This window comes from Neovison vison, chromosome 3 (genome assembly GCF_020171115.1).
Source record: "Neovison vison isolate M4711 chromosome 3, ASM_NN_V1, whole genome shotgun sequence".
Taxonomy (NCBI): Eukaryota; Metazoa; Chordata; class Mammalia; order Carnivora; family Mustelidae; genus Neogale; species Neogale vison.
The window spans coordinates 62335736-62351980 of NC_058093.1; the positions used below are offsets into that span (position 1 = coordinate 62335736).

The window sequence follows — 16245 nt, forward strand, 5'->3', positions numbered from 1 at the left end:
TCTCTCTCTGCCTGCCTCTCCATCTACTTGTGATCTCTTTCTGTCAAATAAATAAATAAAATCTTTAAAAAAAAAGAGGAACCCTTAACCTGCGGTTTCTGGCTGAAACAACCAAAGATAGTCACCAGCAGGGACTGGAGGGTTGGAAGGTTGGAAGAGAATGAAGTTAGGGTATTTATTCCTCACATTCCTCCCTTCCAGATTGCTATGGTATAATGTGAAGGCCATAGTTCCTGCCAAGGAACTCCTACTCCTTCCTGATTACAATAATCATTTCTTCCTCTTGCTTTTTACTGCTGCTAGCCCTGGGGTAGTATAGCACTTTGTTGGTTTCCCTTAAACCTAACAGGCATTATGAATAGTCTTCTTGTGTGTGTGTTTTCATCCCTGAATTAAATTCTTTTGTGTTATCTATTTTTCCACCAAAAAAAAAAATTCACCATAATATAGGCACTAGTGAAACGATTGATATGACTCAGATTATTTGATTTTTACAGTGACCTTGTGGGTTAGATACTATTTTAACCAAACTTAAAGTATGAGAATACTGAAAAATATAAAATTTAAATAACTTGATGATCACATAGCTAAGAACTGTCTAAGCCAAAATAGATTCCAGTGAATTTGACTCCAGAGCTGATCTTAGATGGAGTAGTACAAGAATTAATATTATTTTAAAGATAATCTCATATGTTTAGTATCTATATAAATCTCATTGACAAGACTTAAGTACAGAAAAAAATAAGATAAATAGAAACATGTCAGGAAAATTTAATTTATAAGTAATAAAACTAACACAGACAACACAGAGATCTGGATTTGGAAATAGTCTGTTAAATGCACTGTTCATATCTGAATGCTTCCAGATGCTATTTAATATCATAATTCTTATGAAAATGGAAATGAGAGGTACAGTATTTTCTTCCATATACAAAGAAAGCCTTTTATTAATACAAATATGTCATACAAATTAATTGAAATAGATAATCTACTTGCTGTCTGTGGTCATTTTTCAGTGACCAGAAACATAAATTAAATTAAAATGAAAAAAAAAATTCTGAAGATTTGTTAATAAAATTAATAAATGTGTTTCACTTATTAATTAAAAAATGCATTTAAAGCAAAAAGATGAAAAAATATTTACAGAGAAAATTTTGCTTATCTCACATAGGAGTATGGCAAAAATGACATCAGAGTGTATTGGTATTCCATCTATAGAAACTAGAAGAGAAGATGACAGATATTTTTTTAAATTCCTCATTGTCTCCTACCTGCCATTCCTAACCTTTATATTCAAAATAGTCTTCCCACCTATATATCTGGTAGTAAAATAATCTTTCTTCCCTGAAGTTTATGAAATTCTTTCTGACATGATGTGGTTTTGACACTGCCATTTTGATCTGCATAATATACCTTGCAGATGGATTTGTGATAACATCACTAATAGGCCACTTATAGCATATAACAAGAGTCAACACACTATGGCCTTTTAAAGCCTCTTTTGTTTAAAATAGTTGGGAAAAGGGAAGACTATTTGTTGACATGTAGATATAACAGGAAATTTGAAGCTTAGCGTCCAGAAATAAAGTTTTATTGAAGTACCCATGTTTATTTGTTCATGTGTTGTCGGTGGCTGTTTTCATGCTGCTAGGACAGAGATGCATAGCTGCAGCAGAGATCCTATAGCCTGTGAGCCTAAAACATTCACTAAATGGCTTTTTTAGAAATTGAGCAGCAGACCTCTGGCCAATATACTCTCATTGTACTAATTGTGAAGTATAGGTATTTGACGGTATTTAAACATCTGGATGAATGAATTTATGCAGTAAAATGTATAGGTATATCTACATTACAGGTATAGCCTATTACTTTTTCTATTTTTTCAGTTGATTCTTTCAGTTTTTCTATGTATATAATTTTATTTCTGGATAATTATGTTAATTATATCTACTATTTTCCAATACTCCTTTTTAAAAAGTTTTTTTTTAATTCCAGTCAGCTAATTTACAGTGTTATATTAGTTTCAGGTGTACAATATAGTACAACAATATAGATTCAACAATTTCATAGTCACTTGGTGCTTATCACTCCTTAATCCCTGTCACCTATTTAACCCATCCCCCCTCCCCTCTGGTAACTATCTGTTTGTTCTCTATAGGTAAGAGTCTGTTTTTTTGGTTTGCCTTTCTTTTTCTTTGTTTTGTTTCTTAAATTCCACATATGAGTGAAATCATATGGTACTTGTCTTTCTCTGACTGATTTATTTCACTTAGCATTATAGTGTCTAGCTCATCCGTGTTATTGCAACTTCATTCTCCTTTATGCATTCATCAATTGATGGATACTTGGGCTGCTTCCATATCTTGGCTATTGTAAATAATGCTACTGTAAACATAGGAATACATGTATCCCTTTGAATTACTGATTTTATATTCTTTGGGTAAACACCTGGTAGTGCAATTGATGGATGGTAGGGTAGTTCTATTTTTAACTCTTTGAGGAGCCTCCATGCTGTTTTCCAGAGTAACTGCCCCAGTTTGCATTCTCACCAACAGTGCAAAAGGGTTTCTTTTTCTCCACATTCTTGCCAATACTTGTTGTTTCCTGTGTTGTTGATTTTAGCCATTCTGACAGATGTGAATTGTATTTGTGCATTGTGGTTTTGATTTGTATTTCCCCGATGCTAAGTGATGATGAGCATCTTTTCATATGTCTGATGGCCAAATGTATGTCTTCTTTGGAGAAACATCTGTTCATGTTTTCTGCACATTTTAAAATTGGATTGTTTGGTTTTGGTGTGGTGAGCTTTATATGTTCTTTTTATGTATAGGATACTAACCTTTTATTGGATGTGGCATTTGAAATATCTTCTTTTATTCTGTAGGATGTCTTTTAGTCTTGTTGATTTTTTCCTTCACTGTACAAAAGCTTTTTATATTGATGTAGTCCCAATAGTTTATTTTTGTTTTTGTTGCCCTTGCCTCAGGTGACCTATCTGGAAAAGTTGCTAAGGCCAATATCAGAGAAGTTATTGCCTGTGCTTTCTTCTAGGATTTTTATGGTTCTGTTCTCACACCATTTTGAATTTATTTTTGTGGATGGTGTAAGAAAGTAGTCCAGTTTCATTCCTTTGCATGTTGCTTTCTATTTTTCCCATCACCATTTGCTGAAGAGGTTGTCTTATTTTTTCATTGGATATTCTTTCCTGCTTTGTCAAAGCTTAATTGGTCATATAACTTTGGGTTTATTTCTGGGATTTCTATTCTCTTCCATTAATCTATGTGTTTATTTGACACATAGATCTATGTGTCTTTGTGACAGTACCATACAGTTTTGATTACTACAGCTTTGAAATATAACCTGAAGTCCAGAATTCTGATGCCTCCAGCTTTGGTTTTCTTTTTCAAGATTTCTTTGGCTATTCAGTCTTTGTGGTTCCATACAAACTGTAGGATTGTTTTTTTTTGTTCTGTGAAAAACACTGTTGGTATTTTGATAGGGATTGCATTAAATGTATAGGTTGCTTTGGGTAGTGTAGACATTTTAACAATATTTGTTCTTCTAGCCTATGAACACAGAATGTCTTTCCAGTGCTTTGTGTTGTTTTCAATTTCTTTTACCAGTCTTTTATAGTTTTCAGAATATAAGTCTTTCAATTCCTTGGTTAGGTTTATTCCTAGGTATCTTGTGATTTTTAGTGCAATTATAAATGGTATTGATTCCTTAATTTCTCTTCTTCTCTTTCATTATTGGTATATATAAATGCAACAGATTTCTGTACATTGACTTTTTGTGTCCTGTGACTTTACTAATTGTTTTTTGGTTCTAGCAGATTTTTTTTTTTTTTTTTTGGTGGAGTCTTCAGGGTTTTCTTTTTTTAAGTATTTTTATAATTTATTTTTGAGAGAGAGATGGAGCACACAAGCAGGGGAGGGGGGCCAGAGGGAGAAGCAGACTCCCCACTGAACAGGAAGCCTGATGCAGGACTCATCCTAGGACCCTGGGATCATGACCTGAGCTGAAGGCAGACACCTGACTGATTGACCCAGGCACCCAGGGTTTTCTGTATATACTATCATGTCATCTGTAAATAGTGAAAGTTTTACTTCTTCCTCACTGATTTTGGATGACTTTTATTTCTTTTTGTTGTCTGATTGCTGTAGCTAGGACTTCTAGTACTATACTGAATAAAAGTAGTGAGAATGGACATTCTTGTCTTGTTCCTAACCTTAGGGGAAAAGCTCTCAGTTTTACCCCATTGAGGCTGATATTAGCTGTGGATTTTTCATAGGTGGCCTTTAGTATGTTGAAGTATATTCCTTCTAAACCTACTTTGTTGAATTTTTTTATCATGAATGGATGTTGTACTTTGTCAAATGCTTTTTCTGCATCTACTGAAGTGATCATATGGTTCTTATCCTTTCTTTTACTCATATGATGTATCACACTGATTGATTTGCGAATATTGGACTACCCTTGCAACCCAGGAATAAATCCCCATTTGATCATGGTGACTGATTTTTTTTTAATGTATTGTTAGATTTGGTTTGCCTGTAATTTTGTATCTATTTTCATCTGAGATATTGGTCTATATTTCTTTCTTTATGTGGTGTCTTTATCTGGTTTTGGTATCTGGGTAATGCAGGCCTCATAGAATGAATTTGGAAGTTTTCCTTCCTTTTCTATTTTTTGGAGTAGTTTGAGAGGAGTAGGTATTAACACTAAATGTTTGGTAGTATTTGCCTATGAAGCCATCTGGTCCTGGACCTGTATTTTTTTGATTACTAAGTGACTGTCTTTGCTTATAATTGGTTTGTTTAAATTTTCTATTTTCTCCTGTTTCAGTTTTGGTAGGTTAAGTGTTTCTAAGAATTTATACATTTCTCATAGCTTGTTCAATTTATTGGTATATGTTTTTTTCATAATAGTCTTTCATAATTGTTTGTATTTCTGTGGTGTTGGTTATTTCTCCTCTCTCATTTATGATTTTATTTATTTGAGTTTGTTCTCTTTTTTCTTCAGAAGTCTCACTAGACTTTTATTAATTTTATTAATGTTTTCAAAGAACTGGATCCTGATTTCATTGAGCTGTCCTATTTTTTTTAAGTTTCTATATCATTTATTTCTGCTCTAATTTTATTGTTTTCTTCCTTCTTCTGGCTTTAGGCTTCGTTTGTTGTTCTTTTTCTATCTCCTTTGGGTGTAAAGTTAGGTTGTTTTTGAGATTTTTTTGCTTCTTGAAGTAGGCCTGTGTTGCTATAAACTTCCCTCTTAGAATAGCCTTTGCTGCATCCCAAAAGTTTTGAACATTGTGTTTTCATTTTCATTTGTTTCTATGTAATTTTTTATTTCTTCTTTTATTTCATTGTTGACCCATTCATTATTTAGTAATACATCATTTAAATTCCATGTATTTGTGGTCTTTCTAGATTTTTTCTTGTGGTTGACTTCTAGTTTCATAGCATTGTGGTCAGAAAAGATGCATGGTATGACCTTGATCTTTTTGAATTTGTTGAGACTTGTTTTGTGGCCCAATATGTGATCTATTCTGAAAAGTGTTCCATGTGCACTTGAAAAGAATGTGTATACTATGGTTTAAAATGGAATGTTCTGAATTTATCTGTTAAGTCCATCTGATCTTGTGTGTCATTCAAACTGTTGTTTCCTTGTTGATTTTCTGTTTAGATGATCTGTGTATTGATATAAGTGGGGTAGTTACATTACCTACTATTATTGTATTATTATTCATTAGTTCCTTTATGTTTGTTATTAACTATGTATTTGGGTGCTCCCATGTTAGATATATATATGTATATATACATATATATATATTTACAATTGTTATATTTTCTTGTTGGATTGTCTCCTTTATTATTACATAAGGTCCTCCTTTATCTCATGTTACAGTCTTTGTTTTAAAGTCTATTTTGTCCAAAATAAGTTTTGCTACTCGAGCTTTCTTTTGACATCCATTAACATGATAAATATTTCTCCATCCCCTCACTTTCAATCTGCAGGTGTCTTAAAGTCTAAAATGGGTATCTTGTAGGCAGTAGATAGATGGGTGTTGTTCTTATCCATTCTGTCACTCTGTCTTTTGATTGGAGCATTTAGTTCACTTGCATTCAAAGTAATCATTGATAGATATGTATTTATTGCCATTTTACTGCATGTTTTGTGGTTATTTCTGAAGATTTTCTCTGATCTTTTCTTGTCTTTCTCTCATGGTTTACTGATTTTTTTTAGTGGTATATTTGGTCTTCTTTCTCTTTATAATTTACATATTTATTAGTGGTTTGATTTGTGATTACCATTAAGTTTGTATATAACACCTTCTGCATTTAACAATCTATAATATTAAGTTGGTGGTCATTTAAGTTTGAACCCATCCTTTACTCCTCAACTTCCCATGTTTTAGGATGTCATATTTTATTTTGCCCTTCTATTTTGTGAACTATTTTGTCCTTTTATTTTGTTAATTCCTTGGCTGATATTTTACAAAAATATTCCTTTTTATTTCTTTTTTGTTTTCTACCTTCATACTGTCACTTTTGATCTTTCCTTTCCATTCAAAGAGTCCCTATTACTATTTCTTTCAGGGCTGATTTACTGGTCATGAACTCCTTTAGTTTTTGTTTGTCTGGGAAACTCTTTATCTTTCTTTTCTGAATGATAGCCTTGCTAGATAGAGTATTCTTGGCTGCAGCTTTTTCCCATTCAGCACTTTAAATATATCATGCCACTCCCTTCTGGCTTAGAGATTTTCTGCTGGAAAATCCCCTGATAGCCTTATGGGGTTTCCCCTTGTATGTAACTGTCTTCTTTTGTCTTGTTGCTTTTAAAATTTTTTTCTGTATCACTGTATTTTGCTATTTTAATTATAATATGTTTTGGCATAGATCTGCTTTTGGTGATCTGGGGATCTCCTGGATCTGTTTCATTCCCCAGATTAGGGAAGTTTTCAACTATTATCTCTTTAAATAAATTTCTGCCCCCCTCTCACCTTTTCTGGGACTCCTCTAATATGAATGTTATTATGTAGGATGGAATCACTGAGTTCCCTAAGTCTATGTTCATTTTGCATAATTCTTTTTTCATCTTGATTATTTTCCATTACTCTGTCTTCTAGGTCACTAATTTGTTCCTCTGCTTCTTCCAGCCTGCTGTTCATTGCATCAAGCGTGTTTCTCATCCTGTTTATTGCACTCTTCATCTCTGATTGTTTCATTTTTATCTCTATGTTAAGATTCTCACTGATATCTTATCTTGGAGCCTGTCTCAGAGAGACAGCTTTCGTGGAGAGACCTCTCCAGGAACAAAGGAACTGGCCAGTGCCATTTCCCTCCTCCACCCATCAGCATAAGCACAAAGCCACCTGAGGGAACCAGCACAGCACCAACACTTGCTACCTAACTTGCTTACATCAGGCTCTGCCCCTACCATGCTCTGGTGGAACTGTGCTTCTTAGTCACTTTGCTTCAGTCCCAGCATGGTGGTCCTCTTCCTCAGAAAACAGGCCTAACCCCTGCCAACAGCATGTCTTTCAACCTGGGGGTTTTGTGAGGCCTTGCTTGTGGTGGCAGTGGCAACAAGTCTCATATCACAAGCAGACCAGAGCACACTTGGTTAAAATATGCCACATTCAGTCCAGGGATAAAACACTGCCCATAACAGACAAAAGAAAACCTCTGCTGATGACTGGTCTAGAGGATAAAGCAGCTAGGACACAATAGCACAGCATATGCAGCACACATTAAAACATTTCCAGAAGCACCAGGCCCTGGGGAACAGCAGACACTATACAGCATTGCACTATGGGACCTCTTCTTCATAAAGCCATTACCTTCAAAAACAGGAGATATAGATGACTTTCTTTACACACTGAAACAAGCACAGACTTGGACAAAAATGAGAAGACAGAGAAATTTTTCCCAAATGAAAGAACAGGGCAAGGCCATGGCAGAGGTCTGGGTGAAACTGATAGAAGCATGCCTATTGGAGCACTTAAAGCAATGATTATAAGGATACTCACTGGACTTGAGAAAAAAATGAAAGACATCATGAACACTGTCTTTCTGGGACATGCTTCAAGATGAGCAAGATGAGTAAGATGAGCATGCTCCCCAGTGTGTGCTCCACGTCTCTTCAGATCGCTGCTTCCACGTTGTATGTCCACACACTATTTGCCCTTCCTTTTCTCCAACGGCAGCCCCAATGTCCTCTAAACTCTCCAGAGTCAAGTATGCTGACCTTTAAAACCAGGCTTTAAGCCCCACTTGCAATCCACTGGTTGCAAGAACTCACAAAATACAAGCTCTCTCACTTTCCAAGCCAATTTCTGTGGAGATTGGTTTTCTCTATGTGCTTCCCCATGTGTTAATCTGTTTCTTGCCCTTCTCTGTGACCAGAGCCCCCTCCCCACTGTAGTAGCCACCATCCATTTCTCTCCCAAGCTGAGTCTCCACACTTCTCCCTTCTTCGATATGGCCTCTTTTCTACATTTAGTTGTGGAGTGTGTTCTGTCAGTCTTGAGGTTGATTTCTGGAGTATTTAGGATGCTTGGATATTTATCTGTTTTTTTTCATAGGACAAGGTGAGCCTAGGATCCTCCTACTCTGCCCCATCTTCTTCTCCCTGATTTTCAACACTTATACTAATCAGGTTTCCTCTAGCTATTTACGATCAGTGCTTTTTCCTAATTATACTGGCAGATTTTCTTGGAAAAATCAATAGTGGAAAATATCTAGCTTTTTTTTTAACTCTGATATAAATATTTATAATGTTTTTTCACTAAAATATATTTAAATCAGTGCCCATAGTGATACAATTGTATCAAAGTTTTATTTGAGACAGACTTTATCATGTGAAGAGCTTTCTTTTATTTCTCTTTAGAAATAGCATTTATAATAATTTGCAAGTAAATATAAGACTTATTAAATTCTTTTTTCACATCTGGATTTGGTTATATTCTTTATTGATCCATTGACATAATCAATTTCATTAATATATTTCCTAATATTACATCATTTTAAAATTCCTACCTTTGGTTTTTTGGGGGGGTGTATTATTTTATTAAGTAGATGAATTTTATTTCAGATTTTTATGTCTGTATTTACTAATGGCATTGGTTGTAGATTTAATTTTTTAAAAAGATTTTATTTATTTACTTGACGAGAAAGACAGGCCAGAAGCAAAGAGAGTGGGAGAGGGAGAAGCAGACTCCTTGCTCCACTAGGCACCCCTGTAGATTTAATTTTTGGTAAAGTTTTCTCTCAAATTTTTATTTTTCCTGAAAAACCTTTTGTGTGATTTTATATTTTTCTATTTTTGAGCCATTTTTTGAGTGTTTTTTATTATAATTGGAATGGAGTTGATGCACATTTTGTTTCAGGTATACAGCATAGGAATTGGACAAGTCCATACAATATGCTGAGTCACTTTTTAAAATGCAGAAATGAAGTGCCTTTAGATAATATCAGTTTTTATTTCCTAGAAGATACCCATAACTCATTGATAACATGACACTTTATTATTTCAAAGTAGTTTTAAAAAATAAAATTTAAATTTTAAAAATTTTTAAATAAAGTAGTTTTATATTTTTTCAATTTATTTTCTTATAATTTGTCTAATCAGTTTTTTAATACCATTTTGACATTTTTACTTTCATATGTTAACCATTTCACAGAAAATTGTAAAGACTTATACATTTCAAAATAAGTTTTATAGGTTTAATGTATTATAGTCAAAACATATAGGTTAGGTCTAGAAATTCTACCTTTTAGAATTCATCAAGGTAGGATTTTTTAATCACTTGTTTGTTTTCTTGCTGCTTTGTTACTATGTAATTGAATCAGTTTATAAATTATATAGAACAAAGTTTGTTACATAATTATTAAAGTAACAATAATAATTTGTTTAAAATTTAATGCATTTAATGCCTTTGTTTTTATATTTCATCTTCAAAAACTGAGACAAATGAATTTGTCTTTTCCAGTTATGTTGAACTTCTAATAGTTTTGCATAATAATATACTAATAATATACTATTATTAGCTTTATAAATTTATGACTGTATTTTATTGAAGTATTTACCTTTATAAGTATTAAATTATCTTATTTATCTATTTAAGTCATTTTTTGCCTTGAAATATATTTTGCCTCTAATAACAGTGCAAGCTCTACATTTTTGTTTATATTTGCCTGATATATTTTTTGCCCATTTTTTATTTTTAATTTTGGCAATTTGTTTCATGCTTCTTTTAAATAAACAGCATCTGTTCAACTTTTTTTTGTGATCTAATTTGGTATTTTTTGTTATTTAATGTGAATAAAGCAATTCACAATTTGTTATCATAAATGTTAGGTATATTTGGTCTCTCTTCTGACAACTTGTTTTGTGGTTTCTATTTTTAATCCTTTATTCTTTTTCCTGATTTGCTTATGGACTACATCAACTATATATTTTTTCCTTTTTATCTTTTTTCTCTTATTTTCCCCCTAGTTATTTGGAATGCATAGAGGGCCTTGTTTTTTACTGAATTATTTTAAAAGAAATTGTCAGCATCATAAATGAAGACACTTACTATTGCCTTCTATATGAAATATTTATTCCTTCCTTGTCCAACTATTTCCTAGTTTTTCAAAGAATTATTTTTAAAAAATTATTTGGGGGTGCCTGTGTAGCTCAGTTGTTAAATGTCTGCCTTCAGCTCAGGTCATATTCCCAGGGTCCTGGGATTGAGCCCTACATTGAGCCCTGCATCGAGCCCCATATCAAGTCCCATATCGGGCTGCCAGCTCAGTGAGAAGCCTGCTTCTCCCTCTCCCACTCTCCCTGCTCGTAGTCCCTCTCTCGTGTTTCTCTCTGTCAAATAAATAAATAAAATCTTTTAAGAAAAGGAATTATTTGGTATTTCATACTAATTTAAAGAAATATTCTTTATAAATGTATTATTTTGTTACCATGCTTGCAACAGTGATTTAAATATAGCCCTATGGTTTAACTCCATGTCCTGAATTTTATATTACAATTTCCCCGTTATTTCCATTATCTTCTATAGAGCTGAAGTATACGTTAAAATCATCTTTTTATAAAGGATACATTGGTTATATATTTCTTAACCTCTTGCTGTGTGAGAATGTTTCTCAAGTGCCCTTATATAGGAATGGCAATTGTAGGTGGAAGATAATACACAGCCAGAGTTTTGCTTGTGTTTTCCCCTCTTTGGAAACTAACCATTTTTCCTTATCAGGAACGTGAAGGATTTGAACTTCTATTCATTTTTTTACCATCCCTGTCTTAGTAGGATATATCTAAATTTAGAGTTCTTTTCATTAATTTGCCTGTATTCAATGACCCTTTTTGATTTATAGACTCTTGATATAAAGACTGTAGTCTTTCTTGAGATTAGAAATTATTACAACTATGTTGGCTTTGGTTTCTCCTTCTGAGATTACTATCTTTAATTATAGCATCTTCTGGTCTTTGTCATTCGTGTGTGTGTGTGTGTGTGTGTGATATTTATTTATATTTTTTCTTCTTTTTTCTCTTAAATCTGTAGAAACTTCTTTAGTTTGTCCTCTAGTTAACAGATTTAATTTTCTGCATTTTCAAATCTGCTGATTACTGTTTATATTGTACTATGAATTTACCATGCAGTCCAATTGGACTTTCTTGCTGCTAGCTTTATTTGCATATTTAAAATGTTCTCTTGGGGTGCCTGGGTGGCTCAATCAGTTAAGCATCCAACTTTTGGTTTCAGCTCAGATCAGGATCTCAGGGTCATGAGATGGTGGTCCACATTGGACTTATGCACTGAGCATGGAGCCTGCTTGAGATTCTCTCCCTCTTTCCCTCTCCCTCTGTATCTCCCCTTCAAAAATATTAAACAAAAATAAAATGCCTTCTTAATCTTAATCAGAGTATATTTCAATATTAAAATGTCCTCTTCTCCTTTTTGTAGTAATTATGTTTCATAAGGAGTTATCTGCAACATTACAAGGAATATGCCCCCTATTTTGAACAATGACCTCTTTTGGTATGTCTGATTTTTTTCTGTTTACTCATCCTTACAGATGATATTCTGTAAATATGCTGTAAAAGTTTGGGATTTGAGATGGTTCTATCAGGTATTGGTTTCCTATAAACATCTAAAAATCTTTTAGGTAAAAGAGAGAGCTTTAAATTCCCAGTTGCTTTAACTTTGCCAGTTCAAAGGTCCAGTGGCCTAAGGAAAATAGGAGCTAATCACAGCAGGGACTGTGTAGATTTGGCAGCCAGGAATACTCTTGGGAAGCGATGCATTATTTCCTGAACTCATTTGCCTTCATGGGGAGCAGTATTCCTGTTCTTTGTCTGGCATGGCTGTCTGCACCTGTTGTAAGCTGTGCATACATTTTGCCATCTGGCAAACATCTCGGAAATATTGGTGATATTCTCAATGTCCTACTGCTTCTGCAAAACTTACTCTTGCTCTAACCCTTGCGGTAGAATCCAGTTGTGATCATAATGCTCTATGGGCACATTTTTCATTTATTTCTGAATTAAGCTGATCTTCCTTATGCCCACAACCCTGGATATATTTGGTTTTCTTTTGGTCAGCTCCTGTGGACTATTCTAGAAAAAGATAGTTCCTTCCTAGTTGCCAACAATGACCCACCTTTTCCTTCCCCAACTCATTTCAGAGTATGGAATGCTCTTTTCACTTGAATCTGGCAAAAGAGAGGATGGTGAGTTGGAAGGAGAATGATGAGATGTCTGTGATTGACAGACTTTCACTCAAAAGTAAGTGCCTTCAAATCCTAAGATTATTCATGAGTAAAGAGATATAATGACATATTCACTGACTCTAATAAATAGATACTTTTGGACGAATATCCAACTTTTGTAGCAACATGGACGGGACTGGAAGAGATTATGCTGAGTGAAATCAGTCAAGCAGAGAGAGTCAATTATCATATGGTTTCACTCATTTGTGGAGCATAACCAATAGCATGGAGGACAAGGGGCGTTAGAGAGTAGTAGGGAATTTGGGTAAATTGGAAGGGGAGGTGAACCATGAGAGACTATGGACTCTGAAAAACAGTCTGAGGGGTTTGAAGTGGCGGGGGGGGGGGTGGGCGGTTGGGGTACCAGGTGGTGGGTATTATAGAGGGCACGGCTTGCATGGAGCACTGGGTGTGGTGAAAAAATAATGAATACTGTTTTTCTGAAAATAAATAAATTGGGGAAAAAAAAAATAAATAAATAGATACTTTTATTTACTTAATGGAAAACAATTTCTATTTTTATAATCTTTCAGTTAAAATTACTTTTGTTATCTTTCTTTTTTTTTTTTTTTTTTGGTTATCTTTCTTTTTAAAAAACTCATAACTTTTTCTTTTCTTCCGAAATAATAAATTATTACCAGTGAAAAGAGGACTGAACTAAGAGCCAGAAAAACAGCGCTGGTCCCAGATCTGATGCTAACTATCTATACTCTGAAATTCTGTAAGCTTCAATTTTATCACCCTTAAAATGAAAAAATAGACTACATTCTCTCTAAAACGCCTTCTAGCTCTATAATTCTTCAAGTTCACATTAATGGAACCGCTGCTAGACTGAATCCACACTTAAAAATCTATATAAGGTAGAGCAACAAGGAGGGATGAAATTAATTCCTTGTTTAAAAGACAAGAGTTGGCTCAGCCCTCTGGTTCTAGATTACTAGTAAAACAGAGAATTTATAGACTAGCTAACTAATGTGCTATTCAATGGGGTATTCTTGGCTTCCCCCTATTAACTTTCTCTGTCCTATCAACCTCATATTGTTTGCAGAAGAAGATATGCCAACTACCTCAAGTGAGGGGTACACTTGTGGGAGTGATTTGGGCAATGCACCTTGGGGATCTTTTCTGCAGCAGGTTGTCTCTCACAGATAATATTGTTCTAGTTCTGTTGCCTTTCCTCACACCTTGCCTGATCATCCCTACCCCTTCAGTCAATATGTATCACTGTATAGGATGTGGAATGTGTTTTGGATTTTTGATAAAGAGAAAAGGGATTATCTTTCACTCTTACTTGTGTTGATTTGTAGTAAATGGTAATTTATTATTACTGTTACTATTTCTCTGGGCATTTTCTTAATCCATACAATGAAAAGTAGCTTTTGAGGGTTTTGGTTATCTCTCCAATGGAATGGTCTCTCTCTCTTTTTAATTGGTAATCAGTGGAAAATGTTGAAAACAAAAAAATGTTACAATACAGAGTCAAACCCAATTAGTGTTTTATTCAAATGTCTATCCTGGCTGGAAATGGCAGAAGGATATAGACCATAGTTTATCAAATACCAACATCTGAACAAGGTCTGTGTATGCGTGTTTCACGCCCATCTCTGCTAATGACAGGGAATTTTTAACATGCTCTTCTACCCCCATTCTGTACAAAGACACTGCCTTTTGTTAAATCTTTAGATATTGGTAGTTTTTACCCCTATTATTGACCTCTTTAGTGAAGCTATAATTCAACTTCCCTTTGAACAAAAATTCCATTCACTTTTTATATTCATTGACAGTTTAAAATATCAAGATATTTTCCTTAATACTATTTTCCTGTTCAGCTAGACTAACAAAATTTAAATAAAGGAAAATTGTTATTTTTCACTTTTTCATTACATTTCTTTTTACTGTAACAATTTTAAAATATTTTATCTTAGTTAATAATCTAATTTTCAACTCCCTTTTCTGAAAGATCATCATTTTTCTCCTTGTTCTAGAAAAAAAGTCTATGGTAGTCTAATGAAATGCAGAAATATTCACTTACTCTTAAAAAACATATACCTGTATATCTTTGTATTAAAAAAAATAATGTTTATTAGCCATTCAAACTTCTCAATTTTTTTCTGTTATGAAATAATAGAAGCATTCATTAACTGCCTTGCTCCTCAACACACAATTGAATTTCCAACTGACTTAGTTTTCTTACTGTGCAAGATTCCTCACTACCATTCCTGATTTTAGTCTTCCTCTTGCTCTAGTATTTCAGGGCAGAATAAGTTTTCTTTAATACAATTTTCATTCTGTTTTGCTCCATAAATTTGTGTGGCTTCATATGGAATTTGACTTCATAGAATATGAATATCAGTGAGATCTGTGAAAGACAGAAGTTGTCTGCCTCCTGTGCATCATGTCCCTGAGACAAAAACCTTGGAGTCCTCTTCATTTTTGGTAGCTCCTTCTCCAGCCGTGTGCAGTCAAACTTCAGATTTTACTAAAGCAACTTCAGAAATGCTCGGATCATTTCCTCATCCCATTGCTTCTGCCTTATTTTGGCATGCATTGCCTCCTGTCTGGGCTCTTACAATAGCTTTTTTTCTTATCTCCTGCCCTAAAGGATTTTACATTCCAGACCTCTCCTGTACTATCAGTGCAACATCTAAGAAATAAATCTGATTGTATTGCTTTTCTGAAGAATGTTCCACGATGTTCCCTGTGTCCTTAGTATGAAATCCAGATTGTTTTGTTTGCACATGAGGCAACTTTACCCCATGGGCATCATATTCCACATGAGATTCTACTGGATGTAAAGCCTGGAGAGATGGTATTAGTCACAATCTGACCTGGTAATAGAAGAGCTTTGGATAAAATTTTGAAATCTTAACACTGAACAGGAAGTAGAGCCATGACTAACATTTTATAGTTTACATGGGTGATTTTAGTCACCATGTAAAGGTGGTGGTTAAGGATTTGGACTCAGACATGAGGTTGCCCAAGTCCACATTCTGGCTTCTCTGTTTACTAATCTGTCCTTAGGCAAGAAAGAAACCTCTTTGGGCCTCCTTGCATTAAGTAAGGTTAATAATTGTTCCTACTCCAGAAGTTATCATGAAGATTGAGTTAAATGCTACAGTGTACACGTAAAACATTTAGAACAATATTTAGCCTTAGTAAGATTTCAACAAATACTAGTTTTTGTTGACTAACAACACCAAAATATTGGTTATTTTGATGTTCTGTGGTGTTTCATTTCTGGAGTATTCAGATAGAAAAATTTTTCTAAGTTTAAGCCAAAGTTGACTTTACATGAGGACATCATAGTCTCTTTTTTTCAGGTGGGAAAAAAATTCTAATTAATAGTAAGAGATTCTATGTATGTATGAATTATTACCTAAACTTATAAATTTTTAAAAATCATCTCTATAATTTCTGTATTTTTGTTATTATAATATCCCATTTCTTCAGTAAATAACAACAAAATCTGTTTCTCATC

General features: G+C 33.9%; 1 protein-coding gene across 2 annotated transcripts in view; it reads left to right on the plus strand.

The window, feature by feature from the left end:
* LOC122902548 (sodium channel protein type 2 subunit alpha) overlaps positions 1-16245 on the plus strand; it is a 140862-nt gene that overhangs the window by 23388 nt on the left and 101229 nt on the right. Inside the window, exon 2 of one of the 2 annotated variants that reach the window (XM_044242244.1) lies at positions 12684-12783. The exons of the other annotated variant lie outside the window; for it this stretch is intronic. The gene's annotated coding sequence lies outside the window, so the exon portion shown is untranslated. The remainder of the gene's footprint in view (positions 1-12683; positions 12784-16245) is intronic. 2 annotated transcript variants of the gene reach the window in all.